This window comes from Rattus norvegicus, chromosome 2, assembly GCF_021556685.1.
Source record: "Rattus norvegicus strain SHRSP/BbbUtx chromosome 2, alternate assembly SHRSP_T2T, whole genome shotgun sequence".
In the NCBI taxonomy this organism is placed as follows: domain Eukaryota; kingdom Metazoa; phylum Chordata; class Mammalia; order Rodentia; family Muridae; genus Rattus; species Rattus norvegicus.
In genome coordinates this window covers 236933690-236951794 of record NC_141535.1, presented here as the reverse complement: position 1 = coordinate 236951794, position 18105 = coordinate 236933690, and the positions used below count along the sequence as shown (strand labels likewise).

The following is an 18105-nucleotide window of genomic DNA, read 5'->3' as shown; positions in this document are numbered from 1 at the left end:
GTCTGTTCCTAAGGGGAGGACTTTGAAAATGTGGGCTTGTGCTTGGACCATATTGTTCCCGAGCAGAGCTAAGGAACCTATGCATTTGTTTTTCCAGAAACATCTTTTGTAAATAGAAAATTGACTGATAAAATCGGAGCCATAGATAAACACGACTGCACATAATAAATTAAAATCCAGTCATTTTAGAAGAACGATTTATCTGTGCGCTGAGCTGTTTCCTCTGACAGTTCAATGCTTAAAATTTAATATCAGAATAAAGTGCATAAGCTATTTAGCCCCTAGCATGGTGAAACTGGTTGTCAATGGTAGGTTTTGGGAAGCAACCAGACTGACAACCGTGGCTTTAGAATGTAGTTTGTCTGTCTGAGTGTTTTCTCCGAGCTTCTGGACACAATGAACAATGTTCATCAAGAGGCGTCTTTGTGGGGTTGGGGATTTAGCTCAGTGGTAGAGCGCTTGCCTAGCAAGTGCAAGGTCCTGGGTTCGGTCCTCAGCTCCAAAAAAAAAAAAAAAAAAAAAAAAAAAAAAGAGGCGTCTTTGTGTTGTCTGGGTAGAGCTGTGTACATATTAGTATCTTAATCATAACTCATACTCACTCTTCTGAAGGAAATCATACATATGAAGTCATGCTAATATTTATGGGATGACCATTTACCAGAAAAGCTCTCAAAGGCTGCATAATGAAATAGCATTAAAGCTGCCTAAATTAATCAACCACAATACTGGAATGGATTCCACTAATGGGTCTACTTCCCAGACACCACTCTCTTTTTAATATTTCTTAAAGGAAAACAATCACATTTTTCATCCCCCTTTAATGACATTTAGCCACCTGACCAGGAGCAGAGACCCGTCCACCCTCCTGGGACAGCAGGAGGGTGAGGTCACCGACTGGTCACACACTCTTGTTTCTCTCCCCTCCAAGGGCATGGGCCGCTCCAGCAGCTGACACATCCTGCCGCCCTTGGAAACAGGAAACCAGTCTAGAGTTTCTGGCTGTCTCCAGCATTGCATATCCAGATCGTCAGGCTTCCCAGACCCTTGTAAATACCTTTCACCGATGGAGTGGGTGAAGGCTCCTAGGGACTGGTGAACAGGGAAGGGTATTTGTGTTTGTCAGGGGAAGGACCTGGCTCAGGTGCTGGCCATCGTGGGATGGCTCTGGAGATGAAACAAGCAGAAGACAAAGAGGACACACACGGTCATTTGGTTCATCTCACTCACATGGATGGCAGACTGATGTCTGCTCAGAGGAGAACAGCTCAAGCACCCTGGAAGGTTACTGCTAACTATGCAAAGGCATAGCAAAGAGAAGTTCAGATGGTCCACGCAGTAGACCCACAAGTTGAAGCTATTCAACTGGCCGTCCATCAGAGCAGCAAGTCATCTTCCCACACTCCCAGCCTGGGTAACTCTCCCACTGGGTAGCAGTGCCAGCAGAGGGCAGCCAGCGAAAGGAGAGGAGCCCTGTTGTAGCCAGAGCTACAGTCTTCTGGACAAGTTACGGCAAATATTCTGGGTTACACACAGCAACAGAGGACTTCCTGTTCTTCAGTCTCTCTCTCTCTCTCTCTCTCTCTCTCTCTCTCTCTCTCTCTCTCAAGCATGCATGTACCCTCGTCATCTGCATCCGTCTTTGTCACCCTCTGGGTCTTCATTCCCAAAGAATGGATGAGCTGGTTTATGAAAGGGGTGGGTGCCATGGGAGGCTACAAAGCCATCCACACTAACTCTTGACAACCTAGGGAGGAAGAGTGGTTTCTGTGTGCTAAAGCTGTCACTTCTGTTCGTAAATACAAGCCCAATCTCCCCTCCTGACCCTTAAGTCATGCTTGATTTAAAAAGTAAGGAAAACTGGATGTGCAGGGAGGCTGCAGAGCGTCATTCGCTCTTTCAGGGGACCTGGGTTTAGCATCCAACACCCATCTATTCGTAACTCCGGTTCGGGGGTATCCAGTGTCTCCATGGGCCCCAGGCACACATATGGCCCACAGCAGATACCCGAAGGTAAAACACTCACACACATAAGTAAAAGTAAATCTCTTTTTATTTTTTAGAGAGGAAGGTTAGAAGATGGCTCACCAAGCAAGCCTGGTAGTCTGAGTTCAAGCCCCAGAACCCACACAAAAGGGAGAGGAGAGACTCAACACCACGTAATTGTCCTCTTACCTCCACACTTATGCTGTGGTGTGTGCACCCACAAGCATGCCGTGTGCACATAATTATTATTTAAGGGAAACTTTGGAACTGTACAGAGGTTTTTGTTGCTAATGTTCTACAGAGAGCACATAATAAAAACATGTGTGTAATATTGCATCCTATTGGGTGTAACAGTCGTGAAAGTCAGTGGAAGCTGTACAGGAAGGTGGGTTACTTGCACATCTGCACCAACTCACACCAGGCACTTAAGAAATGTCAAATCTTATACTCTCGGGTGGGAAGGAAGTCCTGGAATTAATTTCTAGGGGACTCCCAGGGACTGCATGTGGAAATGACTCATTAATGCAGAGTAAGGCTCACTGAAGGAGCAGATGTAATTTTTTAAAAAAATCTCCAGAAGAAGCTGCAGTGACAGGCTCACAGAGGAGACTTGTACGTGTCCTGCCGGGCTTTGGTAGACATAAGGAAGGTCTCATTGGTTCTCAGCACCAGGCCTTTGTGGCATCAGCTCGAATGGAGGAGCTGGGGAATTCCGGATTGGTTGGCATTCCAAGAGGAAAAAATATTCAGTGTCTTTTCATGTCACTCATTAGGATCTGTGTGACACTGTCATGAGCAATCCACTCGCCAGAGGTCTTCATCAGATAAACAGGGCTTCAAAATTCATGGCCAAGGAATGCAGGCTGGAGAGGCACTCCCAGTGCCCGCTGCTACCTGCACAGCCAAGTGCCGTGGCTGGCGAGGAACCAGAGAGACACGCTGCAACTGGGAGCCCCACCGGCCAACCACAACCCCGTGGGTCTTAATCCTGAAATGAAAAGCAATTGCTGTTGGCTTAAAGAATAAAGGAAAGCACGATCCTTAGCTGAATTGTATAGCGTTGGTCCCCCTCCCCCCCGCGCCCCAACCAAACAACTGCGCTGAGCAAACCTGCTTGACATTTGAAAATGAGAGAAAATAAGTGTTTTCTGTCAATGTTATTTAAATCTACCCAGGAACACTAACACAGGAGAACATTTAACTGCAAATATGTTTTGATTAATATGATTAAACAGATGGGTTTTTGTCTTTAGCTCTAAGGAACAGTACCTCAACTGCAACTTACCTGAATTTAACTATGGAAGACCTGGCTGGGAAAAAAAAACAAAAAACCCAGCTTTTTGGTTTTTGTTTTGAAACTGAGATCCGATTTTCTTTTGGAAAAGTCTGGGCCAAGGCTGCTTGAACTGGCTTTCAGTACAGATGGAATTGCAACCAAAAAATTTGGAGGGGGAAGCCATCGTGTTAATGTATTCCTGTAGTGGAATTGTCTTCTCTGCAGGAAAAAGAAAGAAAGAAAGAAAACTCATAAAAATTCATAAAGGAACAGCTGCGAGTTTAAATTATTGTTACAGGGAACTGAAGATGGTTTTAACTTGTAATAGAATACGTAATATTTCTATTTTTATTTGTTTACCTTTCAAGGGGTTAGAGATTGCAAGTGCCCAGGGTTCTGTACAGAGAGTCTATTCTTCCTAAGAGTCAGGGAACAGGGACACTGAGCAAAAACACCAAGAGCAAGAATAAAAAATATCTCACCTTTCAAGTTCCAGGTCCTAAATGATGTGTGTTAATTTAGATAGTCTGCAACAGACTCCTAATGACACATAACTAATTAAAATAAGTCTCACCCCTGGAACAAAGCTGCCGGGTTTCCCATTCAGTTGAGCCAAATCAAACTCTTTATACAGATAGTAATTTCATGTGGTTTAAATTCAATACAAAAGCCTCCATAGAGTATTACCAACCAATTCTATCCAGCAAGTAAGCAAGCCCAGGCTCTCATTCTGCAAGGATTATTGTGCTAAAACTGACCAATACATTTGGCCTTCTTCAGGTGCGAATGTTCACAGAGAAGGACAAAGTCTGTTTAAAGGCACTGCTCTCTGCTTGTGTTTTCTGCCTGATTAATTCAAACCAGAAAATTAAAGTGAATGTTGCAGCAGAAGTGGTTTGGGCACCTCGAGGATGGTTCAACCCAAGAGGACAGAACCGAAAGACTAATGGCAGCTGTGGCATCCCATCACCCTCATGGGGCAGCAAGCAGGTGGAAAGCCAGACACAGACCAACACCTCGATACACAACTGCCAAGAACATGAGGCCTTGGTGAAATGGAAAATGTCACAGAGCCCAGAAGGTAAACAAAACAGCCACAAGCCATGCTGAGAAGGCACTGAGAGACCGGGAGCTGCTCGATGCTGATGTGGAATAGTCAGCCAGCGACCCCTGAAGCCACACTATTTCCAGGCATGAAGGACTGTGGGGATTAACAACACAGTCATGGAGGAAACATGTAAGAAAAGGGAAATCATTTCCACATCAGAGTTCCAACATCAACCCTGTGCTCAGAAAGGGTGCTTTCTGGCTGGCAGGGTGGCTCAGTGGGTAGAGGCACTGACAATCATGACTGAAGGCAGAAGTTGGAGATCTGGGACTGATATGGTAAAAGAGCTGAGTCTTACTAGGTTTCTTCTGATGTCCATACATGACACCAGGGCACATGCATACTCTACATAAAATGTGTTTTAAAAGTGTATTATGACAAACAGATGGTCCCAACCAAGTTTTCCACAAGCTAGGGTCATGCTGACAAGACCTGACTCCATTCTCCAGGTATTCAATTTCCATTGTAGGAAATTCTTATTCATATTTTCTATTTGTACAGAATGTGGGGTTTTGCCCCATGATAGGATGTGAACATGGAGGAACAAAAGAGAAGAGCCAAAGTCGAGAATACAACAGGAATATATATGTATTTAATTGAGGTGCAGTCATTGAAAGCAGATGGGCAGGAAGTAGGCATTTGTCATAAGGTGATGAATCTCTTTCAACGCAAATCTATTAGAACACCGATCTAAGGCATTCTCAATTTTCTACGTCAAAAGGTAAGAACACGCAATGATGGCCAAACATCTCTCATACGATGTATTTTAAACCATTAACAGCTCACAGACTTTGAGAAGTAAATTACTTTCTGCCACAGATTTGTTTGTGTATTTTAATTTCATATGTGTGCGCTGAGCACGTATGTGTACCATGTACACGCAGTGCCCACAGAGGGCAGAAGCACTGTCAGATCCCCTGGAAGGGGAGTTGCAGGCAGGTGTGAGCTCACTTGTCAGTGCTGGGAGCTAGACTCAGTGCTGGGAACTAGACTCAGTGCTGGGAGCAGGACTCAGTACTGGGAGCAGGACTCAGTACTGGGAGCAGGACTCAGTGCTGGGAACTAGACTCAGTACTGGGAGCTAGACTCAGTGCTGGGAGCTAGACTCAGTGCTGGGGGCTAGACTCAGTGCCTGGAGCTAGACTCAGTGCTGGGGGCTAGACTCAGGTCCTCTACATGAGCAGCAAACCTGAGTGTTTTTTATTACATTTTATTTATTTAATGTGGAGGTCACATGACAACGTGAAGGAGTCTGTTATGATTACAGGGGCAATGTGAGTCCATCATGTGGGCTCCAGGGATTCAACCCAGGTTGTGGGACTTGGCAGTAGGTGTCTTTACTTGCTGAGTCAGAGCTTCCGAATGAAAGTTCATCCTTAGCACTTTCTTTGGATCTAAAACTAGATGACTGACAATTCTTATACAATTTTCAGTGTCTCCCAGGGCCAACTAACTTCCAATTTGCTTTCTGAAAAGAAAGTTATGCTTCTGCCAAGGGGTTGTGTTTGAAGAAGGGACTTAGAATAGACCAGGAATCAAGTCTACCAAGTTCAGGAGAGATGACTGAGTGGAAAGGTTGAAAGTGATTCCCACATTAGAAGAGACAAGAAATGGTTGGAAAGATGGCTCTGACTAAATGTACCGGCTACTGCTCTTCCTGAGGACATGGATCCAGCTCTCAGCACCCACATGACAGCGCACAATAATCCGAAACTCCAGTTCCAGGGGTCTGCTGCCATCTGTGGGCCTCTGAAGGCACACATGTGGTATACATTATAGGTTCAGATGAAACACTCATAGTTGTGATACAAAATAAATACATCTTCTAAAAAGAAAGGAAAGGGACATATTCCATTCTGTTAGAATGTCTTTTTACAAATACCACGCGCTACGTCGGGTATGTCACTTACCTCTTTACTCCCAGCACCACCAGGGAGGCAGAGGCAAGCGAACCTCTAAGTTCAAGGCCAATTTTGCTGACAGAGTGAGTTCAAAGCCAACCAGGGCTGCACAGTGTGATGCAGTCTCACAAAGCACAGCAAATATCATGGACTTTATTATCGTATCTGGAACTTAGCAACATAGGTAGGTGATTTCACATGCAAATTTGGAAAACGGTGAGTCTATGGCAATGGTCAAAGCTAGTATCTCTCCAGTCTTGCCATGGCACAATGTGAAGGTCTGGGACAACCTCCAGTAGTTGGTTCTCTGCTTCCCTATACAGGTTGGGGATCAGACTTATGTTGTCAGCTCACAAGCAAGTGCTTTTGCCCACTGGGGCCTTTGCCTGTCCCCGTAAATTCCAATGTGGTGGTAAGAGCAGGCAAGTGAGGAAAGTGTCCTTAGAGACAAAAGTCTTAAAGTAACACATCTTCAGAATGTTGTTTCCTTTCAGCTGAAAATATTTCCCCAAAAACCTAACAAACTAAGGGCCTGTGAAATGGCTCCACTGAATAGGGACGGAACCACTGTTTGATCCCTGGGACCCACAGTGTAGAAGGAGAGGACTGGGCCCTGCAGGTTGTTTCTTTGCACGTGCACACATACTGACACACAGACACACACACACACACACACACACACACACACACACAGAGACATACAGAGACACACACAAACACACATACATACATACACAAACACATACATACACACATGCACACATACTGACACACAGACACACACACACACACAACACACACACAGACATACAGAGACACACACACATACAGACACACAGACATACAGAGACACACACAAACACACATACATACACATACATACACACACAAATACACATATATACACATACATACACACACAAACACACACAGGAACACACAAACACACACATACACACATGTACACACAGCCAAGCACACATATACACACACATACACACAGATATACACACATGCACACACAAACACACATACACACATACATACACACACATATACACACAGACACACACATGCACACACAAACAAACAAAACAAAGAGAAACCAAGCATGCCTAGAAGCATCCCTCTGCACCATCCCTGGGAAAACATGCTAGCACACGGAGAAGCCTTCTGTCTGTTGCTGTAACATTAGAACATGTGCTCAGTGATCTTGAGTACGATGCTCAGAAATGTGTGTGACTGAGGCCACACAAGCTCAGGTGCAGGGATTCCAGACCTTAAATCTCTTCTTGTCATTTGGGAAGCTGCCAGTGGTCAGACACCCTGCAGGCTGTCGCCTGCTTATCATCCAGTCCCTGCCCACTGCCAGGGTCTTTGTCGCTTGAGCCTGGTAGGATGCTGCCTCACATGTCAGTGTCTTTGTGGTGACCACTGGCCACAGCCATCTCTTCTGCATTGCTGAAGCTGCAGGGCCAGGGCTGCCACAAGGCCAGGAACCTTCTTGCTGAAACTTGATCTGCAGGAAACAGTTCTTCCCTGGTTCTCTTCTGAATTCTTTATGAGCAGTCTCTGCCTCCCTTGCTTCCCAAGGCTCTCTGCAGAGCTGTAGAGATGTCCAGAGGGTGGGTACGCCATTAGAATGTCCAGTGCCCCCTGCCCCCTTGCCCTGGTCACAGCTTCTTCATTGACCAGGTTCTTCACTGTCCGCAACTATTGACCGGAAGATTGATCCCCCTGGTGGTGGCTCTAGTAGAACAAAGATTCATTTACTAGCTACAGGTTCACAGAGAACATTTTTATAGGTATAGAGCCCTATCGATGTTTAAATAAGAAATGAACAAGCAAACCAATGACTTTACATTAGCTCTTTTGTTTAATAGGAGCTGCCTGCTTTGAGAAAGCTGAAATCGAACAAAGTTCATTATGGAAACTTTGTTATGTGGGCATTCGTTATCTATAAAGCTGACTTGTCCACTGGACAGACACATACCAGGCCCACAAAATACCAGATTCTAGTACCAGGATCTATCCCCAGTGCATGGAATTCCGGATGAACAGGTAGCTAATCTCACCGCAAATCCAAAAGAGAAACAAATCAACTTCTGGTTTTAAAAAATAAAAAATAAAAAAGGTGTTGGATAGAAATGAGTAAAACCGGGGTTGGGGATTTAGCTCAGTGGTAGAGCGCTTGCCTAGGAAGCACAAGGCCCTGGGTTCGGTCCCCAGCTCCGAAAAAAAAGAACAAAAAAAAAAAAAAAAAAGAACAAAAAAAAAAAAAAAGAAAAGAAATGAGTAAAACCAACCTACAGAAAGTGATGGAAGAAAAGTGCTTGATTGTGAAATGGGGGAAAGTCTCTAAGAAAGTGACATTTGGGCTGAAAGGCCTGTGAAGATGTGAAAGAAAGAATGGTTCAGGCCAGGGCTGAGGGGCACTGGTAGATTAATCCACTTTTCTTTACTATAATGGAATACCTGGTGCTGGGTAACTTCATAGAGAAAACAGGTTGATTTGACTTCTGGTGAGGACCTAACCACAGGAATGTGGGTGAGAAACTGGAAGCCAAGGGTCAACTCAGGAGTCCACTTGCTTTTGCAGTAACTGACTCTCCTGGGAAGTAGGGAATCCTCTGATTACCTTAATCCCTTCCAAGGGCACACGGCCAATCCCCCGAGGCCCTCTCAGTAAGCCCTGCCTTCTCACCTTGCCACACTGGGGACCAAACTCTCAAAACTTAAGAGTACAACTCAAACCATACCTCAGCCATAGCATTCAGTGTTGCTGGAGTGCCATGACCTAGGAAGTACATCACAGGAAAGGTCAAACAGATCAGCCCAGAGCACCATCATAAGATATGTTCAATTTTATTTTAAGACAGTGAGTGCGACCAGAGGAGAGCAAAGTAAAAGACTCTAAGACACACTAGGGTGTGGAGACCTGAGTCACAGATGCTGTTTTTGTAATTATAGGAAATAAGCACGTGTTCTGTTTGATCCCACCCACTGCCAGCAGACACGAGTCTCTACATAACAAAACTTCATGACAGGTTCACTGGTCTCAATGACCTTTTCATAATTTAATGGAGATGACAGATTAAAGATTTCCAAAGAGCAAAACATTATTGAAGGGATAAGAAACTGGCAGAGGCTCCCAGGCCTTTTACTGGAGTAAAAAATTCCCTTGGAGTTATTCTGTCCTGAATCACCATGGTGCTACTAAAGAACTAAAGAAACTGCCATCGTGACCTGTGTCACAGTAACATGGCCCAGAGCTGCCTGGTGATAAGACTTGGCTGTGCTTCGTTTGTCCCCACCCCACACCAGGCCAGTTAGCCAGGGCCTCCACAGGCTTGCATGAGGCCATTATTCAATGGCCTCCAAATGTCTCTTATGTGTCATGTCTTATTCTTAGCAATGTAGCTTTTCTTCTTGGACTCCAGTACAAGCCACAGCCAGGACAAAGGAACACAGCTAAGCAGAACACAGCACAAAGAAAGAATCACGGTTGTACTTGACTTCTTGGGAGAAATATGGTTTGGCTGAATGTTGGCTGCAGTGCTGAGGAGCAGAAAACAATTCCTCAAGAAAAGAAAAGGAGGAAACAGCCAAGAGCGAGAGGTGTGGGAGTCCAGGGCCCCAGTCGGACCTAGTGTCATAAGGAGAGGAGGTGGCTTCACTTGGTGCCACCAAATAAACACTGGGCTATTTATTCTATAAAGTACCATTAGGTATAGAGTACTCAGGAACTACTGAATTCAGACACTTGCCTGATTATGCCCAGGGTGGCTCAGGAAAGACATTTCTTGAAACAATATTCTTGTCTTTTTCTCAGGTTAATGTATTAGGGAAAAAAAACAGTGATCTGAGAAAATATTTTTCTTTCTTAATGTGGCCCTGTTACCTGATGGCTAGAAACATGCAAATGATCCTCGAAGATGACCTGAGCTTACAATAGGAGATTCCCTTTCGTTGAGTCATACATATTTTTAAGATCTCTTTTTAAAAATGATACGTAGCAATATCAACCAACCACCCCCCACCAAAGCTCCCAGAGACTAAACCACCAACCAAAGATTATACAGGGAGGGACCCATGTCTGCAGCTTCATATGTAGCAGAGGATGGCCTTATCTGGCATCAGTGGGAGGGGAGCCCTTTGGTCCTGTGAAGGCTCAAGGCCACAGCGTAGGGGAATGCCAGGGCAGTGAGGTGGGAGTGGATGGATGGGTGAGGGAGCTTCCTCATAAAAGCAGCGGGGAGGGAAGGGAATAAGGGGTTTTCAGAGGGAAAACCAGGAAGAAGGATAACATTTGAAGTGTCAATAAGTAAAATAACTCGTAAAAAATAATGTGTACATGTGTGTCCTTCTGGGTAGGTATGTGCATGCAGATGCCCATGGATTCCAGAGAGGGCATCCCTGGAGCTGGAGTTACAGGTGGTTGTGAGCTCTGCCTGATGCTCTTAACTGCAAAGCCATCTCTCCAGCCCTCTAACAGACACACTCAAGTGTATTTCCAACAGGGTGATGCAGATGCCTTGTCGTAAATTCCCCTACATCACCACAGTAATAGCCTCTAACTCAGCTCACCTAACAAGTGTGTGAAATGCTGGGTTTAATCCCTGGTACCTCTAACACACACACACACACACACACACACACACACACACACACACACACACACACACACCCTAGGAGGGGAAAAAAAACAAGCAAATGTAAAAATTAAAAAAACACCTGAGAGAATAAAGGCACACAATTTTTCCTAAACTGTTTAATATGAAAAGTTTTAAATATTTAGAATCACTGTAAAAATATTAACATCTATCCACAGTCCTCTTAGATTTAATTATAATCCTTTTTTTTTCATATACTAGCTCGGTATTCTGCCCTTACTCTGGGGTTTACTTTCTGTGGCTTCAGTTATCAATCACCAGTCTTGGCCTGTAAATATTAAATGGTAAATTACATACAGAATTGCCAACGTATAAGTTCTAAATTGCATGCTGTTCTGAGCAGTGAGATAGAATTTTGCACCTCATCCTGCCCATGGTATTGGAGTTCTCTAGAGGAACCCAACTTATAGAATGGAATATATAAAAATGAATGATTTATTTATCATATATGATTATATGATCACATATATATATATATATATACACACACACATATATATATGAGATTTCTTTAAGTGAGTTTCAGGCTACAGTCCAGCCAATCCAACAGTGGCTGGCTATGAATAGAAAGTCCTAGAATTTAGTAGTTAATCAGTCCACAAGGCTGGATGCCTCCGTTGGCCATCAGTAGACACTGGAATTCTGAAGAAATAGGCTCCAATGCCGGTGAAGGAATGGATGTGCTAGCTAAGCGAGGGCAGGCAGGTGAAGAGAGAGCTTCCTCCTTTTGTGCCCTTAGACAGGCTTCCAGCAGAAGGCGTGGTCCAGATTAAAGGAGCGTGTTCCTGCCTGAAGATCTGGATTAAAGGCAGGATGAGAAGAGGATCTCGCTAATTCGAATTAAGCAACAACAATAACAAAAACAACAACCCCTCACAGGTGTGCCTTCTATTTTGTGGCTACAGTTCCAGATGTAGCAAAGTTGACGACCAAGAAGAGCCATTGCCCTACCCACAACAGGATGTCAATCACACTGCATCCTGCATATTCTTTGTATTGGCTGCCCACCCTCAAGTTACTTAAGTAATGATCTCATTTACCAGATTGACAGCTGTGGTATTGAAACACTTGTGTTCAAATAACCCTTATTTTACCTAAGAGTGGTTCACAGGGCAAGAGTTCTGATGCTGGCAACTAGATGTGCTACAGAGAGGCCATAAATGACTCTTTTAGGTGAAAAGGTGAATGTTTGCTGTTTAATTAGTGAAGAGAATAGGGTTGCTAAGATCTGCTCTAAGAATAAAACAGTATGTTTACTCAGACACAGAACTGTCTGTGGATGGAGTCTTTCACTGTGGGCATAACCCTCAAGGACAAGGACAGGATGAAATGACTTCTGTATTTGTGCACTCTCTTCTCTCTCTCTCTCTCTCTCTCTCTCTCTCTCTCTCTCTCTCTCACACACACACACACACACACACACGTACACGTACACGTACACACAGACACATAGAGAAATTGAGAATCTAGTGGAAGAACATTGCCAGTGTCTCTGTGTGTAAATCTTTATATATCATGCTAAATGTTCAAATCAAAATATGCACCTCCTAAAAATAAGAATTATCTTGTATATAACCACAATGTCATTGCTCTAACTAAAAGAATTAACACTAGTGCTGTTGGTATCATACAATATCCCCATCGTTTAATTTATAACTCAGGTTAAAATTTCCCCAGTTGTACCAGTTTTTAGACATTTGCGCTGAGCTGAGTCCATCAAGGCTCATATATTGTATTTAGCTGATAAATCTCTGTGGTCTCTTTTAATCTAGCACATTTCTTATATTTTTTGGCCCCGCAATGATGACTTTAACAGTTGTTTTGTAGAGCGTCCTTCACTCAGTATTTCTCTGCAGAATATTTTTTTGTGTTTTGCGTAATTCCATTGCAATTTTTAATTTTCTATAACTACCATATATTTGATTGTAGGCATAGAACCCTCATTATCTTCTGGTTAAATACTTTGGGCAAGAATATTTCATAAATTGTTCTGTGGATTTTATCTCACCAGCAAGGAAGGCTACAGTGCAGGTTAACCCTGCTTTGTTGATTCTAATACTGATCACATTTACACCCATAACATCCTGAGTGAGCCCGATCCCATCTAATACCAATCACATGGTGGGATTGGCAACTATAATAAGCTCTCTCTTTGTACCCTGTGCCCTGGGGAGTAGCCAGGCCAGTGAGTGGCCTCTTCCAATGGTGCTTTCCCACTCTGAGTACAGCCCCAGTCGGTGGTGCCATTGGAAGTTGAGATGTGTTGTCTTCCAAGTATCATCACCCCTTTTCTCTATGAACAAATGTCCCCTCACTGGTTAGGGTACATGACTCACTTCCTGAAGGGAAGGGACTGCCCTGTCCTTTTATTCTCTCAGTCACAGAAGGGGGATTTATTACAGAGTTCAATAATTGCATATGGCACCCCCTTCTTTGGTGTCACTGAGGAATCAGAGATTTTTCACATATGTTTTTTATGATCAACGCAAATGTTCAAATCGTCCAGAATTTGAGAAGCAAGAGGCCTTGGAAACTAGCTCCTGTGTCTTTGTAACACCTAGGACTAACCCAGCACTTCTCTGCTGTCTGGCCAACTCTAAACTTAACCCATACTTGCCCTGCTCGTTAACTGGAACCAACGATTTCACCAAAGATCTTGGTTCTTGGAAGTTGGTAAAGGTTGGCAGAAAACAAAAACCTGTGTTTCGGAGTTTGCTTATTGTTAGAGAGATGTCACTACTCTCGTGTTTTAGAGCTAGAGTCCATCTGTCTGTCCATCTGTCAGTACGTACACAATAAGCACACGTACTCGACTCACACATACCTACAGTTTAACTTATTCCGTATTAGCATTTCCAATTCAAATTTAACGCGAGAGGTTAAAATTCCAAGTATTTTTACATTAGACGCTCTAAAAGAAGAGCTGACAGAGTGAGGAATGAGTTACAGACAAGGAACAGGAAAGGATCAGAGCGATGGCTACGATTTCTAGCTTGGGAACCAAAGCCAGGATGGGAAGTGTCACCGCTGTTGCCCTACATGCATGTAGCAGGGATGAGAAGACAGAGATAAGTCACAGAGGGAGACTGGGCCTCATCACGTGGTGGTATGGAGGCCACAAAATCAGTCTACTTGAGAATGTAAGTATCAAACTTACACAGACATACGACTAAGACTGGCAAAGGTTGGAGTAATGCAAGCTCTGCTCAAAGCCACCAGCAGGAATCACCTCTCAGGCTGAGCTGAGTTCTTCAAACATCTGTAAACATCTGTACCACAGCCTACGGAAGCTGGTGGAGCTCCAGGGAGGGGTGTGGCTCTTCGGGATGGAAAGAGCTGGCTCAAGCAAAGGAGGGTCCTTGTCATTGCTGTTTCTTTGACGGAGGTGAAGAACTTCTGGGAGCAAAGGAGACACGTTCCAGCAATCCCAAGGTAAAACACTGCGTTGTTTCTCCAGTGTCACCATTGCGGGGCACTGCAGGTTGATGGATCAAACAACCTTGCTTTCTCTTGATTCTAGATGATGGGAATTCAGGACCGAGGTATCAAGAGATTTGTTTTCTCCTGAGGTCTCTCTTCTTGGTTTGCTGTGTCTGTTTCCTGTCTTCCTATACAACTGGCCTTCAACTTAGGGGTGGTCTGTGTCTTGATCTTATATTTCCTTGTAAAGATTTGTAAAACATGTGTGAGTGTGTATGACTGCACAGGTGTGGTTGCCTGTCAAATTCCCTGGAGCTGGACTTACAGGCAGTTGTGAACCACCTGATTTGTGCGCTGGAAACGGAATCGGGGTCTTCTCCAAGAGCAGCAAGTGCTCTAAACACTGAACCATCTCTCCAACCCTAATCTCTTTTCATCAGAACGTTCGTCTTGTTTGATGAGTGTTCATCTAAATTACCCCATTTTACCTTAATAACCACTTTAGAGGTTCTGTGGCCAAGAGAGGTGACATTCTTTTTTTTAATTTCTTTCTTGTTTAGTGTATATTTTATGTATTTACATTTCAAATGTTTCCCCTTTCCTGGTTTCCCCCTCCCTCTGCTTCTATGAGGATGCTCCCCCTCCCATCCACTCACTCACTCCTGCCTCACCACCCTGGCATTTCCCTACACTGGGGAATCAAACCTTCATAGGACCAAGGGCCTCTCCTCCCATTAATGCCTGACAATGCCATCCTCTGCTACATATGTGGCTAGAGCCATGGGTCCCTCCATGTGTACTCTTTAGTTGGTGGTTTAGTCCCTGGGAGCTCTGGGGATCTGGTTGATTGATATTATTGTTCTTCCTATGGAGTTGCAAACCCCTTCAGCTCCTTCAGTCCTTTCTCTAACTCCTCCACTGGGGTCCAGTGGTTAGCTGTGAGTCTCTGCTTCTGTATCAGTAAGGCTCTGGCACAGCCTCTCAGTAGACAGCCATATTAGGCTCTTCAGCAAGCACTTCTTGGCATCAGCAATAGTGTCTGGGTTTCGTGGCTACATATGGGATAGATCCCCAGGTGGGGCAGTCTCTGGATGGTCTTTCCTTCAGTTTCTGCTCCACTCTTTGTCCCTGTATTTCCTTTAGACAGGAACAATTCTGGGTTAAAATTTTGAGAAAGGTGGGTGGCATTCTTATGTACTGGGTGTTGGAACTTCACCATGTGACCTTATCCAACGAAGGTGGATAAGGTTATGTGATAAAGTTACATGCCTGAGAAAATTAGCACGCCTCTGTGGCTAGCTCTCCTTTCTAGGTGGATGAACTTCAATAGGATGACTACCCCACAGTGTCTTGAGCAAGTCTGAATTGATGATTAAGAAGGAGTCACATGTTCATCTACATTGCTCTGGTCAATGATGAATGTACACCGAGAAAAATTGGAGACACTAGAATATATCCACCCCGTTTCTACCGGTCTTTTTTCCCCCTAGGCTTTGGACCTGAGTCACTGTGCTTAACTTGCTTTCTGTCAGGAGGTGGCATTTAACCATTACTTTTTTGCTCCTTTTTATTTCCAGAACAATTATCCCTAGGCTAATTGACTCATTTGGTACCACCCTTACCTGTCAAAATGACATGGGAGTGTCGATGAATCTATCCCACGGTAGCAATTATAAGGAGGGGGAATCAAGTTTTGTTAAGGCCTTAAAGGCCGCAACCTCCTCCCCCGTGAGGAAAACATGACTGTCACTGGTGAAATGACAGTACGGGGACTCACTCAGCTCCTCAAGGGCGGGGCCAGACTCACCTTGTTTCTTAACTCAACGTTCTTCCTACTTCACCACAACCAAGTAGCTCTAGGCCTCATTTTTCCAATTAAAACTGTTCCTGGAAGTATCGCTTACAAATAACTTGAATGCCACAGAACATGACAGCGCAGGGTGAAGAGGACAGACTGGTCAGGCCAGCCAGTGCTAGAATCCCAGCCCCATCAGTTAACTGTTAAGTAGCTTCTCTCATGTTCCATTTATAAAAATAAATAAGTAAGTAAGTATTTCTCACTGGTGGGTTTATAAGTAGGAATGGTGTCTACTTCACAGAACGAGCCTGAGGAAAAAAAAAACAGTTGTAAAACAGCCACAGTGTTACACAGGAAGCTCCCACACAAACAAGAATTGTTACTATTCGTTATACTAACCTCAAACTTGGCAGAATTAAAGTTTCCATTCTGAGCAAAACAAAAGAACATTCCTAAGAAAAACGAAGCGAAATCAGAGAGCCGACCGACTGTATTACTTAGACATCTTTCCATGTCGTAGCAAAGAGGATAGTTGTTAGAAGACTAACCAGTTGCGAACAAGGGCAAAACCAACATAGCAATGTAGTCAAAGGGTTTCACGATTCCCACTGATTAAAAATCACAGCCTGGAGCAAAATCCCCAAGGCAGTAGGCAGGAAGCATGAAGATCTGAGGAAACTAAAAAGATGCTATGAAATCTACAGGTTCAACCGAAGCGTGGTGCTAGACAGAAATGTGCGACCTCCAAGCAGCCAGCAAGCAGAGTCCTCAGCCCCACAAAGACCAATATGGTGTCTGCAGCCACACAAACATGTTTTGTGCACATATGCACACACTCACTGGGAAGGTCACATCACATCTGCCTTCCTACACCCAAGGAGCAATTGCTCCTGACATAGGCCTTACATCCTCTACAGCTTGCCTGTGAGAAAGTCTTGACCCCGGATCTGTTTAAGATCCCTAAGACCAACCATGAAGAATACAGAAGAAGATGAGACATACCGTGTCCATTGTGGATGTTGGTGGCCAAGGAACAACACACCGGAGACGGTGAGAAGAAGTGCCGAGACAACTGCATAGCCAGGGTCAGTGTCCGAGTTGGTCCTGATGAGGAGAAGGTGTGTGTATACTTGGACATCACAGACATAATCCAGATGGTTCACCTAGCAGATTGTAATTATACCTTTGTTTCTTAACTGATGAAAGAGAAAGGAAAGAGAGGAGAGAGTGCTTTCCAAGTGAAAGAATGAAGAAGATTCTCAAAGAAACTCAAGGCCATATCCAGTCAAAAAGAAAAAGAGAACTCCATCAAATGCCATCTGGTCACTGAACCCTGACACCTGAGCTGGGAGCTGTGTTATCTGTCTTTGGTCAGGGCTTTCTCTGGCAGTTGGGGTCCAGGGTCCTTCTGGAAAGGCTCTCACCAGTCAAAATGAATGAAATGGTCTTTGCATCAACACCTAATGGACCACGTGGGAAATTCCGGCTTGGTTAAGATGAACAGTTGTTTGGACACATAACATGAACGAAACCATAACCATGCAAAAAAGCATAAAGAAATTAATGCATCCACAATGCACACAGAGAGAACGAGCAAAGGGAACTCTAGTAGCATCACCACCTGCAGACTCTGCAGCTGAGAAAAACATTGTCGTCTGTGGTCAGTTCAGTCCCACACCTCGCTGACCTGGACCTCAGTGAGCCGCAACCATCCACACATCTGCTGCTCCCTACCTACCAACCTCAGCTTGCCCATAAGAACTTCGACGGACACGCTTTGCAAGGTGATTCAATAGCATTTGTTTTAAGAACTCATTAATGCCCATAACCTTTGACCCAATTCATTTATTTTTTAAAAAAAGGATTTCTGTAGAGAAATTTTGAGAAGTATGAAAATATAAATATAAGGAGATCTGCCCTACCACTTGAAATTGTGCACATTAAAA

The 18105-nt window shown here is 44.2% G+C and overlaps 1 long non-coding RNA gene across 1 annotated transcript in view; it reads right to left on the bottom strand.

Moving 5' to 3' along the window:
- Nucleotides 1-2032: 2032 nt before the first annotated feature.
- Nucleotides 2033-18105, bottom strand: part of LOC102553018 (uncharacterized) — a 73372-nt gene continuing 57299 nt past the window's right edge. The window contains exons 2-3 of the long non-coding RNA XR_015677102.1: nucleotides 3269-3478; nucleotides 2033-2971 (exon numbers count right to left, since the gene is read on the bottom strand). This is a non-coding gene — a long non-coding RNA (uncharacterized LOC102553018). The remainder of the gene's footprint in view (nucleotides 2972-3268; nucleotides 3479-18105) is intronic.